The following is a 15,689-nucleotide window of genomic DNA, read 5'->3' as shown; positions in this document are numbered from 1 at the left end:
TAAACCTGCGAAGTGTCTATATGGCTACCAGGAAGAGAACCATCGATTTGAAACAGTTTTCTTTCCATAAATTGCCGGCAGAACCAACCAGTGAGGAGGTGCTTTTGTGATAGAATATATTGCTTTTGTGATAGAATATGTTGCTGTCTGTACTTTCACATTTCTCTCTCTCTCTCTCTGCTTTTAGATATTGAGATTATATATTAATTTGCTGTGGGTTAATTGTTTCAAGACAAAATAACAAAACACCAAAAAATCCTCTTGAGATACTCCTCTCTCTATAATCACGCTACACTTTAATCTCTATCTTTAACTACATATAGCTGTTATTAAAAACCACTGTTTGTCTAGATATAAACATTGGGACCAAAAATCGATATGGAGTTAATTTTAAAGCAAAACTGAAAGCATTACTGGAACAGCCTTGCTCTAACCAGCTTGGGCAGCAGACTTACAGAACCAGCAGAGGGCAATTAGATCATTTGAGGCCTGTGCTCAGCCAGAACACAGGGAATACTAAAGCTTCTTGTGTCCAGCTAAGTAAAAATGTTTAACATAGTAAGCCAATCTGGGGGAGGCTATTGTCAAACACAATAGCAGATACAGGGTCCTGAGAGCAACCTTGACTGTTTAACTCCCTTCCACCCTGCCCCACTACCCACCCACCCCTGGGGTTGGGTTTCTGATATAATCTGCCTGCATACATAATTTGACAGCTATATAGGCTGGTAATTTGGTAATTCCTTAAGTGTTGTCCATCAAATTTACAAAAATGAGGACTATCCAATGCAACTGCTGTGGAGCCTTTATATTGAGGGTAATCATATGGAAACTTAAGGCTTGCCCCATTTATTCAGAACTCTCTACCTTGGAAAAGGAACTGGCTGAAGTTAAAGCTGAATTAGCTGCAATAAAGAAAGTCTCAGTCACTCTACATTATTCAGGAATTAATTTCCCATTAGCACAGAATAACCAAAAGTCAAGAAAAAAGAGATTTACTGTGGGCTCAGGAAGGATAAGACCTGTGACCCACAGACACCCGTTATTGACAGCAGTGCAGCCCACAACTCTACCCCCCCCCCCCCCACACACACACACACACACACACACTCATGCACGGCATTAAGGAACTCAAAAAAACACTATTACAGTGGGCTCTGGTAGAATCAGACCTGTGATCCAGAGACACACGCTGTATCAAGTACAAAAAGTACAAAATGCCTTCTCTGTATTAAATACTGAAGACGTTCTTGAGAAAAAGATTGAAATGTTATCTGGAAAGAGAGAAGAAACCCAATGCATACAGAAATTCCAGATCAGAAACCAAAGAAAAAAGCTCACTGTGACAGATGACTCTGTCATCAGAGGCACTAATCTTTTCCCTTGCACAAATGCAAAGGGAAAAGTGGATAACAAAACTCAACTAAAGAGGTCACAAAAGGAGTCCAGGAACAGCAGAAGAAAGCTGGAAAGCTATGAGCACAAATGTTCGTAGTTTGGGTAATAAAATCCCAGATCTGCAAGCCCTAATGGTGGAGGCGGACTTGGACGTTGTTGCTGTCACGGAAACGTGGTTTACGGAATCTCATGACTGGGATACGGCAATACCGGGCTATAACTTGTTAAGGAAAGACAGAGAGGACAGGAAAGGGGGAGGAGTGGCTCTTTATGTCAGAAACAATATCCAAGCATCTGAGCTGCAAGGAAGATGGGGCAATGAAGAAGCACTATGGGCCGACCTAAAAAAAAGATGGGGCATCCATTTTTATTGGAGTGGTTTATAGGGATGTGAATCGTTTTTCAACGATTAAAATTATCGTCCAATAATTTTAATATCGTCTTAAATCGTTATAGAACACAATAAAATAGAAATTCTAATGATTTATCGTTAAAAATCGTTAAATCGTGTTAGTGCGCATTAACTCCCGTTAGTGCGCACTAACAGAAAATGATACAAATTGACACTTTCCAGGTCAGTAAAGGTCAGTTAGGAATGAATATGTATTCCTATTGGCTGGCTGCCCTCTTATCTATTGATGTTACCAAGGTTCCAACTGAGGTGATGGTTGGGGAGATGGGAAATGGAAACTGTTGGTAGTTGACAAAAAAAGTAATGTGATCAGTCAATATGACTAGAACTTGTGCCCTATTCCTGATACCAGGGGTGTTGTGATCTTCCTGCACTCAGTGCCCTATCCCTGATACCAGGAGTGTTGTGATCTTCCTGCACACAGTGCCCTAACCCTGACACCAGGGGTGTTGTGATCTTCCTGCACACAGTGCCCTAACCCTGATACCAGGGGTGTTGTGATCTTCCTGCACACAGTGTCATAACCCTGACACCAGGAGTGTTGTGATCTTCCTGCACACAGTGCCCTAACCCTGATACCAGGGGTGTTGTGATCTTCCTGCACACAGTGCCCTAACCCTGATACCAGGGGTGTTGTGATCTTCCTGCATGCAGTGCCCTATCCCGCCTGCATTACTAGTGAGAGGCTGGCTTCACAGACAGGAGGGAGCTGCCTAACCCTCACTCCTGACTTCCCCCATGTCCCAGCCAGTGAATGGTGTGTGGGTGAGGGGGGGGGGGAGGATGGTGAAGTCTGAGACAGCTCCCTCCCTGCATTACTAGTGAGAGGCTGGCTTCACAGACAGGGGGGAGCTTCCTGACCCTCACTCCTCCCCTCCCCCATGTCCCAGACAGTGAATGGTGTGTGGATGAGGGGGGGGGGGAGGATGGTGAGGATGAAACAGCTCCTTCCCTGCATTACTAGTGAGAGGCTGGCTTCACAGACAGGGGGGAGCTGCCTGACCCTCACTCCTCCCCTCCCCCATGTCCCAGCCAGTGAATGGTGTGTGGGTGAGGGGGGGGGGGGGGGAGGATGGTGAAGGCTGAGACAGCTCCCTCCCTGCATTACTAGTGAGAGGCTGGCTTCACAGACAGGGGGGAGCTGCAGTGTTTGTCAGAGCAGTATGTGACCGGTGCAAGTTCAACAAAGAATTGCTTCAATACTGTTCACACAAGTGATTGATGAATTACAAGTGACAAGCCCGGATTCGGTGTGTTCACTCATATTCCTTCATCCTAGGAAATCAGCACAAGTATATAGAGCCAAGTTTCTGGCTCAACAAGCCCCTGAGGCAGCTCGGCAGAGCGAAACTCGGCCAGAGTCGGGCAAGTTCCAATAAAAGTCCATTTTTACCGATCCATCCTTTCATTCTTCAGCTGACATTCAATGCCAAGAAGTGCAGAGTCATGCATATGGGGAGTGGAAATCCGAATGAACTGTATTCGATGGGGGGAGAAAGGCTGATGTGCACGGAGCAGGAGAGAGACCTTGGAGTGATAGTGTCTAATGATCTGAAGTTGGCGAAACAATGTGACAAGGCGATAGCTAAAGCCAGAAGAATTCTGGGCTGCATAGAGAGAGGAATATCGAGTAAGAAAAAGGGAAGTGATTATCCCCTTGTACAGGTCCTTGGTTAGGCCTCACCTGGAGTACTCTGTTCAGGTCTGGAGACCGTATCTCCAAAGAGACAGAGACAAGATGGAGGCGGTCCAGAGAAGGGCGACCAAAAAGGTGGAGGATCTTCATCGAATGACTTATGAGGAGAGATTGAAGAATCTTAATATGTACACCCTGGAGGAAAGGAGGAGCAGAGGTGACATGATACAGACTTTCAGATATTTGAACGGTTTTAATGTTCCAAAGACAACAACAAACCTTTTCCGGTTACTAAGAGCCAAGAGTAACAGATAAGTATGAGAAAAAAAAAAGTGTGAAACTTGCTGGGCAGACTGGATGGGCCGTTTGGTCTTCTTCTGCCGTCAATTCTATGTTTCTATGTTTCTATGATACGGAGCCATGTTTGCAGGTCGCGGAGGAATTACCCAATACAACTGAGGCAAATCTGAATATACTGCCAGATTTTCAAGATTTTCCTACACGATCGGAACTCTGGGAATGGTTTTTAGAACTGAGGTCAGATTATGCAGCAACATATATCTGAATTAATGGCATCTATAGATGTTATTTGTGAAGACCTAGCATCGACAGGACATCGGGTAAATGAGCTAGACACTCGTACTGAGGCCCATAGTGTTATGCTGAACACACTGACTACTCAAAATAAGTCTTTGACATTGGAGCTAGCCTCACTTGCTGATAGCATAGAGGACTTAGAAAACCAGTCGAGGTACGCTAACCTACGCTTGTGAGGTATCCCTGAGATGGAGGAATTCTCTGATTGTTCCTCTATCGCAACACATGGATCCTGTGTCGAGCACTTCCCATCAAAGCCTCACATGATGAGCATGGCGTTTCCTCACATCGCTGAAAGCTAAGTTAAAAACAGTGATAACTCACTTGAATTTATGAAATTGTAATCGGGTCTTCTGTCTTGAAGTTATTGAAGATGATGGTATTTTCTAAATAACATTATTGAGACTGCCTAATATGCTTGAGATTTCTCTTTGGTATTTTGAACTCTCTCACTAAACAATTTACCAAAAAACACTCATCTTAAGACCTATGATTATACCATTTGGCATGTGACTATCAGTGCTAACTAGCATATTATATGCACATGTATGAGGTCTGTTTAATGAGATAAAAAATTGTTTCTCACTACTGGTGTCTTTTATCTATCCCATAATTTTTGTGGTTGAACAGATATTTTGTGTCACTGTTTATTACTGTCACCACTACCCGCAAACAGATTTTGAGAGTCATCTATTGCCTTTGTAAATATCCAGTAACATGTTCTTGGTTTTTACAGTCCATTTGCTGCTTTAGTTCTTCTAATATAAATATGATTTTAAGCTTCCAATTAATTATCTTGTTCCTGCTCCTTTCCAATTCATGGGGTAGTCTAAAGCTTCCTCCCAGAATTTGGTGGATAAAATGATTATTCCCAATTTAGATAACATAAGTGTAAGTCCCATTTGTCAACCGTTATCCATTTGTTAAGATATTCTCCTGTTGGTACTGGGAGGGCACCTCCTTAATCCTCTCTTCAATATTCTTATGATAGAGCCGTGCTTAACATCGGATGGGTGCCTCTAGTCCCCTCTGTACTCTTTGTTTCTCCTTCTCCTCAGGAATGAATGAAGAGTCAGCCAATGCTCCACGGCATCTCTCTCTGTGAGAGACTCCAAACTCCTTTAATGATGTTACTGTTCTGAGTCCCTGTGAAAAGGAGTGTATTAGGCCCTCCTTAAAAGCCCAGGGCCAAGCATTTAGCCTGATCCACCTTAAGCCAGAGAAAGTTCCACTCTGAGGGTGTTCTCCTTAGTTGGGGGAAAAGAAGCTAGGCCCAATGAGAACACAGGAGCCCCAGGGAAGAGAAGGAAGCCTAGGGAAGGCTAAGACTGCTGAACTATGAGTTATATTGTCTTTATTTAGTGAACTGCGAGGGTAAGCAGAGCTGTTTCTGTTTTGTTTTCTTGTCATTAATAAAGAAGGTTATGACAGAGCACCCAGAATCCAGCTTGAGTCTGTTCACTGGCTAGGCCCAAGAATGCTCATGGTGCCACACCCTGGTACATGGGGAACTCAGGCAGGTGGCAAAAAAATACATTTCTTAAGAAAACATGAATCCAAAAAGGGAAGAAGGAAGGGTAGGAAAAAGAGCAAAAACAGCATCCTTCAAATGGGAAAAAGGTAACACTTTTGTCCATACCCAGGAGAAGCCACCATTTCAGCCTCCCACATAGAGGTGCTGTAACCAAACATTCCACTACTTCTGTTCTCCCCAGTAACAATGTGACCCTTGGGAATCTACGCAAATGAAATAATAGAAAAAAATCTAGTGACCTAACTCTCAAGCCTAAGTGAAAACCTGCTGAAAGAAAGAAAAGTCTTCAGTTGTCTCCAAAAGGATAAATAGTCTGGCTTCTGTTGGAGACCAAGTGATAGAACATTCCACAAAACTTGACTCGCTACTAAAACAAAATTCAGACACAAGTTTCCACTGAGTGGGTCTGATGCAAAGAAGGGACACAGAACACCTTCCTGCTGGGTTGCAAATGATGCACTGTGCAGCCCATTTTATCCAGCTGAACAGCTTTCACCTTTTCACATGTCACATGAGACATTGGCTCCATGACATTTGGTTGCCCAAGTCACACTGTTTTTACAATAAGCATGCTCTTTTCACAAATAGCTAGACGTGTTTTTTTATTCCAGGTGGTGCTTGCCAGTTTGGTGATTTTCCTGCTGGCTGTTCACTTGACCTGCAGCCCCCAAATCAGAAAATGTTGGTGACCCAGCACTTGCGATGGTATAGTCAGCCGGAGATGTGAACCTAAAGCAGAGTGGCAGGTAAGCTGGCAAGGTAAGTCTGATGGATTTCTATTGGAAGAGCAACAGGGCATCATCTGCCTGCAATGGCCATCTTCCTTTTGGGTTTGAGCCCTTGGGTGCTGGTAGCCAATAGGGCTTAGATAGGAGACCTGAACCAAGACTAAGCAGAAATGCAGTTGGAAGCACGAGTAAATACTGAAAACAGTATTACTAGATGAGATGAACTGGCAGATCAAAAGAAGCAAGGAATACACTGGAGTCAATACAGCGAGATGATCTCTGGAAATAGGATTCCAATGGGAGGGCTGGAGATAAGAACCAAGTTCTGAAACCTGAACATGGAAGCCCAGAAGTATATATGAAAAGACAGGAAACATCTGCAGGAAGTGTGTGCCAAGGATTGATCAAATAGTTCCTGAAGCCCGCAGAGGCCCCTGCTGGTGGAATATGACAACTGCTTATTGGAACTTCACAGTAACCTCCCCACATCACCACTTCTTTCAAGCATGGCCTCCAGATGCCTCTTAGGCTGTCTTATGAGAAACCTTAGAAGACAAGCTATATAAAGATCATTAGTGTCAAACCAAGACCTGAAATTCTGGAAAATTCTGAAAACAAGATTATTTCAACAAGTTTATGGGTAGTAGTTTTTCACTTTCTGAAATGTATTATGTATATTTTAATTTACCATGTGCTTTAGTGTAAGTTGTATATTATTCTTTTATTTTGTTTTCTACTGTTATTTTTATATTTGTTTTTATGGTATGTGATTTTTATGGATCAAAATTATTGTAATTCACATGAACAAATGTATGTTTGGAAAGAATAGAATATAAGACATTTTAAATAAATAAAATAAATAAATAAACCTCTGTTTGGGACCATAAAGTTTCCTAAATGAACCAGATCGCGTGTTCTCTTATGGGATACTCTGGAATCCAGAATATCCTCCACCCTGAATTCAGATTTATTGATCAAGGTCAGAGATGGACGTATCTGGTGTCTACAAAATGGTCCAGCATAGCTGGTTTCAGCAACGAAATGTGAAACCAAGAAAGCAACATTGCAATTGGCCAGGGTCACTCTTGATAACCATGATCCAGGAGACGGGCTTCATTTCTCAAGGCGCTGGGAGGGTGGGGGAGGGAGAGAGCGAGAGAAGAGGCACTGAGGGCCATTTTCTATTTATCTGGGGTCTGGGGGTCGGGGCTGCTCAGTCTGGCAAGGCCATTTGTGAAATAATGGGGAGGGAGAATTGGAAAGTGGGCCACAAACCCACACTACACGTTTTTTCTTTTTTAGCAAAACAGTGCCACTTAACTGGCTATGGGGTAGATCTTAAAAGCCTGGCGCGTGCAAAGCCCCGGGACACGCGGATGTCCAGGGCTTCATAAAAGGGGTGGCAGGGGGCGTGTCCAGGAGCGTGTTGGCCAGTCGGGGTGTGTTCGGGGGCGTGTCCAGGGTCAGGGGGCGGTCCGAGGCGGGTCCGGGGTGTGGCGACAGTTCGGGGGCGGGCCGGGAGGGCAATCCCGAGTCCCCCGGCACTGCGGCCTGTGCCGGGGGATGCCGAGGCAGCGCGCACAAGTTACGCCTGCCTCAAGCAGACGTAACTTGTACATCAAAGGTGGGGGGGGGGATTTAGGTAGGGCTGGGGGGTGGGTTAGATAGGGGAAGGTGGGGGGACGCAGAAGGAAAGTTCCCTCCAAGGCCGCTCCAATTTCGGAGCGGCCTCGGAGGGAACGGAGGCAGCCTGCGCGGCTCGGCACGCGCAGGCTGCCGATTTTGTGCAGCCTTGCGCGCGCCGACCCCAGATTTTATAAGATACGCGTGGCTACCTCGCTCCATTTTTTGTTTTGTGCAAAATTCAGAGATGACATGTAACCGCTTTTCCCCAGGGTGGATAATTTTAAAATCCCCATAGAAGGGATTTTTTCCTGGTTAGCAACCAAACTAAGGGCCTGATTTACTGAGGCTTTCCTCCCATTCTGCATCTCTGGGGAAAATGCTGACTAAACAAGGTGCAAAGACTCTAGTTCTAGCAGTCAGAATGCCTTACGCTTCACAGCGTGCTGAGCGAGGGGGTCTCTCTGAAGTCAAGGACAGGGTAAGCCACGCCCTTCTCCAGCCTTGGAGAAGGGCGTCAGCTCCTGAAGCTCCAGCTTGCATCCAGGCATCAGGCCTTCCCCCATGGAAACAGCAAGCAGCGGAAGAAGTACCCATTCGACAAGTTACATCATGCCAGCCTCTTGCACAAAATCTCTGCTTTTATCACTATCCCGCAAGAAACACAGAAGATACATAAAGAAAAAAATAAAGTAATGTGAAAGCTACCCAGAGAAAGAACGGTCGTGCACACAGAGGGGAAAAGTAAAGAGATGAGTCTGGGGATATAATCAGAGAGAGAGGAAATCTAGAGACAGGGCATCCAGAAATAAACAGAGAAAGTTCAAACACCCAGGAAAGATCTAAAGAGAGAAGTCCAAGGAACCAAGCAGAGAAAGCTCACGCAAACAGTTTGAAAAGTCATGAAAAGTGTTGGCACGGGTGTATAACTGTGCAACTGTCTTCAGATCCAGAGGGTTTATATTTTCTCTGTCTGGAGATTGTTGTACTGGCACCTGCAATTTCAAAGCTCCAATTAGTCAAGATGGTACTCAGCTGCCTTCCTACATGAAGAGTAGGTGCGTGATGTATAATAAAGGGGCCCGGCGGTTAATCACAGCCTGACGGGTCCTCTGGGATACAGGGGAGGAAGCACGCAAATGTGTTTCCATCTCAGAATCTTTATTTTCTCTTTCCATTTCAGAAGTAGGAAGGTTAACTCTTTGGTGCTCAGTAAGGAATAAATCCACCGTTGAAATATGGAGAGAGTTTGATATCATTTTCAGACATGTGTATTTAATGATAAAATGAGAAGTACTGGATGGTTTTGGGGGATGGGTACAGGGATGGAGAGCTTTCCACCTTTGAGACTGGATGCTTCATGGGATTGGTAAAAGGTTTCAGGGTTTCACCTCTAGAACATAAGAAATTGCCATGCTGGGTCAGACCAAGGGTCCATCAAGCCCAGCATCCTGTTTCCAACAGAGGCCAAACCAGGCCACAAGAACCTGGCAATTACCCAAACACTAAGAAGAACCCATGCTACTGATGCAATTAATAGCAGTGGCTATTCCCTAAGTCAACTTGATTAATAGCAGTTTATGGACTTCTCCTCCAAGAACTTATCCAAACCTTTTTTAAACCCAGCTATACTCACTGCCTTAACCACATCCTCTGGCAATGAATTCCAGAGCTAAATTCTTCATTGAGTGAAAAATAATTTGTTTAAATTGTGCTACTTGATAACTGCATGGACTGCCCCTTAGGCCTTGTATTATCTGAAAGAGTAAATAACCAATTCTCATTTACCCATTCAAGTCCTTTCAAGATCTTATAGACTTCTATCATATCCTTCCTCAGCTGTCTTGTTGACGAGCTGAACCCCCTAACCTCATTAGCCTTTCCTCATAGGAGAGCCATTCCATCCCCTTTATCATTTTGATCACCCTTCTCTGTACCTTCTCTAATGCAACTATATCATTTTTGAGATGCGGCGACCAGAATTGCACACACTACTCAAGATGCAGTCTCACCATGAAGTGAGGATAACAACAAAGAATAGATGCCCAAGGTTCTTTTTCCAAATCTTTAATTGGTGGAGACGTATGTGATTAATTAAAAGTGCCCGACTCGCTCCGAGTTTCGCCACATTCCAGTGGCTGCTTCAGGGCCTATTGGTAAACATAAATATGAATATAATAAATCATAAATACATTAAAAATCATAAAATAAGTAAAAAAATAAATTAATAAAATGCAAAACATTTAAAAGAAATAATCAATAAAGTTAAAATATAGTAAAAAGAATCTCACATAAATAATAAATAAATAATTAGAACATACGTTAAAATATAAAAATCAATGTAACATGTAAAAATCAATATAGAATACATATAAAAAAAGACATACAGACTAATAACTGAATAAACACGACATACAGACTAATAACTGAGTAAAAAAAGCAAACTAATAACTGAGTAAAAAAAGATTTTGAGCAACATCAATCTAAAAACTATTGTTATTAGACAATAGGAGACCTATATGTATTTTAGGAAAGGTAAAATTATTACCTTAAATGAGAGCACACTGAATAACTATTAGTTAATTCCAACAACATCTGCAATACAGACGTATCTGTGAAATTGAAAACAATTAATCAGATCCAAGATTAAAAAAGAAAAAAGAATAAAAAAGGGGAAAAAGGAAAAAGAAGAAACTTGGAAAAAGGATAGATAAAGCACACCTTGAATAAATAATGAAGCATTTAAGCTTCTCCCGGTTCCATTCTCAAATGGTGCCGCATACTGTGAGGGATTCAAAAAGGATAAATATAATTATTTTAACAGTGCAAACTTTTAAAGAAGAATGATTTATGTTTTGAAATAATACACGAGGATTTTAAGAAAAATGTGGATACTTTTACAAAGAATTGAAAACTTCTAAATACGAGAAATTTAAACGAGATGAACTTGATTAAAAAATAATAAAGTTTATTCATGGCAATATACAAATAAACAACCATATTGTTGCAGTTGGACACTGCTGGCGAGATAGTGGACCCTTGGGCCGGCCTACCTAGAGTGACAGGGCAGGCCAGGGGGCGGAGCCACAAGCTGAAGGTGTTCACCCAGGAACCCCCCGGGAGGAGCCCGTAGGGCACCAGGTCCGCTGGACTTGGTAATGAGGCAGAAAGTCCAGGAACTCAGATAGGCTAGACCGGGACCAGAGCAAGCAGAAAGGATAGGAAGTCCAAGGTACCCGAGAGACAGGGACCGGCTGTACAGGGCCGAGGGCCGGCTGAAGGCAGGGCAGCGGGCAGCAGCAGAGTCTGTAGCAAACCGGAGATGGAAGCAGGCTGTAGGCTGAAGCGGAATCGGTAGCAACCGGAGGCTGAAGCAGGCTGTAGGCTGAAGCGGAATCGGTAACAAACCGGAGGCTGAAGCAGGCTGTAGGCTGAAGCGGAATCGGTAACAAACCGGAGGCTAGAGCAGGCTGTAGGCTGAAGCGGAACCGGTAGCAACCGGAGGCTGAAGCAGGCTGTAGGCTGAAGCGGACGCAGGCCGAGGTCAGAGGCAGGCAGCAGGCTGAAGCGGAAGTCAGAAGCAATCCGGAGTCAGAGGCAGGCAGCAGGCTGAAGCGAAGTCAAAAGCAAACCGGAGTCAGAAGCAGGCAACATGGAGATCACCAGGAACACAACTAAGAACAACTATGGAGTTGTGAACCTCGTTGCGAGGCGATGAGAGAGAGTTTGAGCGCCGGTTATATCGGGACTTGGGCATGACGTCACCCGCACGGGCGTGGCCAGGCTTCCGGGGGTTGAGCGCTCAAGTCGGGCGTCCTCGTGCGCGCGCGAGACAGGAGAGAAGCAGGCACGTAATGGCGGCCGCCACGTGGAGTGAGAGAAGCCCCCGGGGTCCGGAGCGGATGGAGCGCGGTGATTCCTGAAGCGGAGGTAGGCAGGTTTGGGCCTCAGGCGGAGGGAAGTGGTAGAGACCGCAACACATCAACACATATAGGTATAAGGACAATGTTAGACAAGATCAAGCCAAAACAATGAGTAGAGAAGAAAGAAATGAGAAAATAATTCACGATAGCCCCAATGTAGATAGAAATGCCAAACACATACGGAGTAATAATGACGACGATATTGATCCCTCAGCTTCTTTATTTACACATCACATAATAGATAGACCTAAGATAGATAGACCTATGACTAGACTACATGAATTAGGCAAACTCTGGAAAAAAGATTCAGTCAGAGAAGAAACTATTGAACCAAGACCATCTACATCTTTTTTCAGAGGAAGGGGGAGTGGAGAAGAAGAGGGAGAGGGAGAGGAGGAAGAAGAGGGAGCTTTTACAACCACAACAATTACAATCGCTACCAGGATCAGACATACTAGAATTTGAGACTAATGATAGAGTTATTAATATAGCATCTAAAACATTAGATGAACATGAACATGCCGAGCTACTCTACCCAGGGTGGTTCGGCTCAAGGGTCCACTCTCGAACTGCAGCTTCCCAGACTGCAACAGTTTGCAAGGCCATGGACTCGGCGGAGTCCCCCAGCTTGCAGGCGATCCCTGGGATGGCGCAACGCCTGCAACAGCAGTAACTCTGCATTGACACGCTTGCTGCCACCGTGGATCAACTGGCCTCCCGTCTAGAGGCTTCTACTCACCAAGGGTCTTCTGTATCTGGCGCCGCACCCAATACCCAGTTGCCAGCTCCCAGCAGGTATGCGGGAGACAGTAAATCCTGCCGCGGGTTCCTGAACCAATGCCAAGTACGGTTCACCTTGTTACCCAACCAGTTTCCCACAGAGGCAAGTAAAGTGGCATATATTTTTTCTCTACTGGATGGCAAGGCCCTAGAATGGGCATCACCTTTGTGGGAACGCTCAGACCCTCTGCTACCGAATCTCCAGGAATTCCTCCTCCAGTTCCGTCTGGCTTTTGATGACCCCACGCGTCAGTCTACAGCAGCCTCTGAGCTTCTGCATCTCCGACAGGGCACATGCCCTGTGGCCGAGTACATCATCAACTTCCGGACCTTAGCTATGGAGCTGGATTGGCAAATGACTGTTTTAAAGGGGATTTTTCTTGAGGGCCTGGCTGGCCGGATTAAAGATGAACTGGCAGGGCGAGAGATTCCTGAGGAGTTAAACGACCTAATGGATATTGCAGGCAAGGTTGAGCGCCGGCTCCAACAGCGTGATAGAGAGACTTGGTCTAGTAGCAGGAGTCAGTCACGTGTCTCCTGCAGGCCTTCTCAGCAGAGGATTTCCCCTGCGGTTAAATCAACCTCCGAACCCATGCAGCTGGGCAGGTCACCACTTACTCCAGACGAGAGGAGCCGTCGGCGCTCGTTAGGCCTCTGCCTATACTGCGGCGGTAAAGGACACTACCTGTCGTCTTGCACCGAGCGTCCGGGAAACGGTCGTGCCTAGGTTATACCGAGGAGCTACACCTAGGCGCTACCGGATCCGCTCCTCTCTGCACTCTGCCAGTAACCCTCAAGTACCCCGGTGGGGAGGTCCAGATTCGGGCCGTTATTGATTCAGGGGCCGAGGGGAACTTCATTGTGGCAGAACTGGTGAACCAATTGGGTTTGCCCACCGAGCGTAAGAATCCCCCCTTATGCATCTCCTCGATACGAGGGACTTTGTTGCCTGGACATATCTCCTGCTCTACGAGGCCCGTAACCCTGCAGATGGGGCTATTTCACACTGAGGAGATTTCTCTACTCGTCCTGGAGAGAGCCGTGTATCCCTTAGTGTTGGGACTGCCCTGGCTTCGCCAACACTCACCCGTCATCAATGGGATGACTTCCAGTTGGTTAGTTGGGGTCCTGCATGTTTCGACCGGTGCTTGAAGCTTCCTCATCCTCCCAGCGCTCTGCATCTCTGCTCCACACACCTATTGCCCAAAGCTTATCAAGGATATCAGGACGTCTTTTCCAAAGAGATGGCAGAGATTCTTCCGGAACATAGGCCCTTCGACTGTCCCATTGATCTGGTTCCTGGCTCTACGCCACCTCGCGGCCGGGTGTATCCCCTCTCTCTCCCAGAGACCAAAGCGATGTCTCAATACATCTCTGAGAACTTAGCCAAAGGATTCATTCGTCCGTCCCGCTCCCCGGCAGGCGCGGGATTCTTTTTTGTGGGCAAGAAGAATGGGTCACTACGACCATGCATTGACTACCACGGTCTCAACGCTATTACTAAGCGGAACCGCTACCCGCTGCCACTCATCCCTGAACTACTGGATCGTCTTCAAGGTGCCCGCATCTTTACCAAGTTGGACCTGAGAGGGGCTTATAACCTCGTACGCATCCGACCGGGAGACGAATGGAAGACGGCATTCAACACACGTGATGGGCATTACGAATATCTCGTAATGCCCTTTGGGCTTTGTAATGCCCCCGCCGTCTTCCAGCACCTCATGAACGAGGTTCTCCGAGAGATGCTTCACTCCCATGTAATTGTCTATTTGGACGACGTCCTTATTTACTCTAAGGACTTGAACTCCCACCGTCAACATGTCTCTCAGGTCCTTCAGGCTCTACGGGATAATCACCTATATGCCAAGCTGGAGAAATGTGTGTTTGAGGCGGACTCTCTACCCTTCTTGGGATATATTATATCTGCTACCGGTTTTCGCATGGACCCGGAGAAGGTAGCCACCATTACTAAATGGCCTCAACCCTCAGGTCTTAAAGCCCTCCAGCGCTTCCTGGGGTTTGAGAACTTTTACAGACATTTTATTCCCCGATACTCTCACCGTGTGGCTCCTCTCACCGCCTTGACCCGGAAAGGGGCTGATGTCAAGCATTGGCCTGAGACGGCCATCACTGCCTTCTCTGATCTCAGGGAAGCCTTCCTCACAGAGGTCTGTCTCCGCCACCCAGATCCTGCGCGGCCATTCATCGTGGAGGTCGATGCTTCCAGCATCGCTGTAGGAGCGGTTCTCAGCCAGCACTCCGACTCTGGGCAACTTGTTCCGTGTTCTTATTACTCCCGGAAGTTCTCACCCGCAGAGATCAATTATTCCATTGGGGATAAGGAGCTGCTGGCAATCAAGCTCGCCTTCAAAGAGTGGAGGCAGTGGCTCGAGGGCTCCTTACATACTACCACCGTTTACACGGATCATAAAAACCTGGAGTTTCTGACTCAGGCTCAACGACTGAACCCCCGTCAGGCACGATGGGCCCTGTTCTTCAGTCGATTTGATTTCATCGTACAATATTGTCCGGCTGCTAAGAATATTCGGGCTGACACCCTGTCTCGTGCCACCTGTGCCGAAGAGGAGGTTGACTCTCCGCAGTTCATACTGGATCCCTCCAAGATTCGGCTCTCTGCTCTGACTACCGTCTCGCAGGACCGCACGGCGCTCTCTCGCCGGGACCGGTTGACGGCACTACGTTGGGCCCATGATTCCTTGGTTGGAGGACATGCCGGATGTGACAGGACGTTGGAATTGATTAACCGGTACTACTGGTGGCCTACCATTCGGCAAGATGTCACCTCATATGTGGCGTCTTGCCCCACCTGCGCTCGCCAGAAACCCAACCCTGGTTCTCCTTTTGGCCTGTTACACCCGCTTCCGGTTCCTACTGAACCGTGGACCCACATAGCCACGGACTTTATCGTGGACCTGCCTCCCTCTCAAGGACACACGGTTGTATGGGTCACGGTTGATCGTTTTTCCAAGATGGTCCACATGGTTCCTCTACCCAAGCTTCCCACTGCACCAGAGTTGGCCCTCCTGTTCACCCAACA

This window comes from Rhinatrema bivittatum, chromosome 19, assembly GCF_901001135.1.
Source record: "Rhinatrema bivittatum chromosome 19, aRhiBiv1.1, whole genome shotgun sequence".
Taxonomy (NCBI): Eukaryota; Metazoa; Chordata; class Amphibia; order Gymnophiona; family Rhinatrematidae; genus Rhinatrema; species Rhinatrema bivittatum.
The sequence above is the reverse complement of the archived record's forward strand: the minus strand, read 5'-3'. Positions refer to the sequence as shown.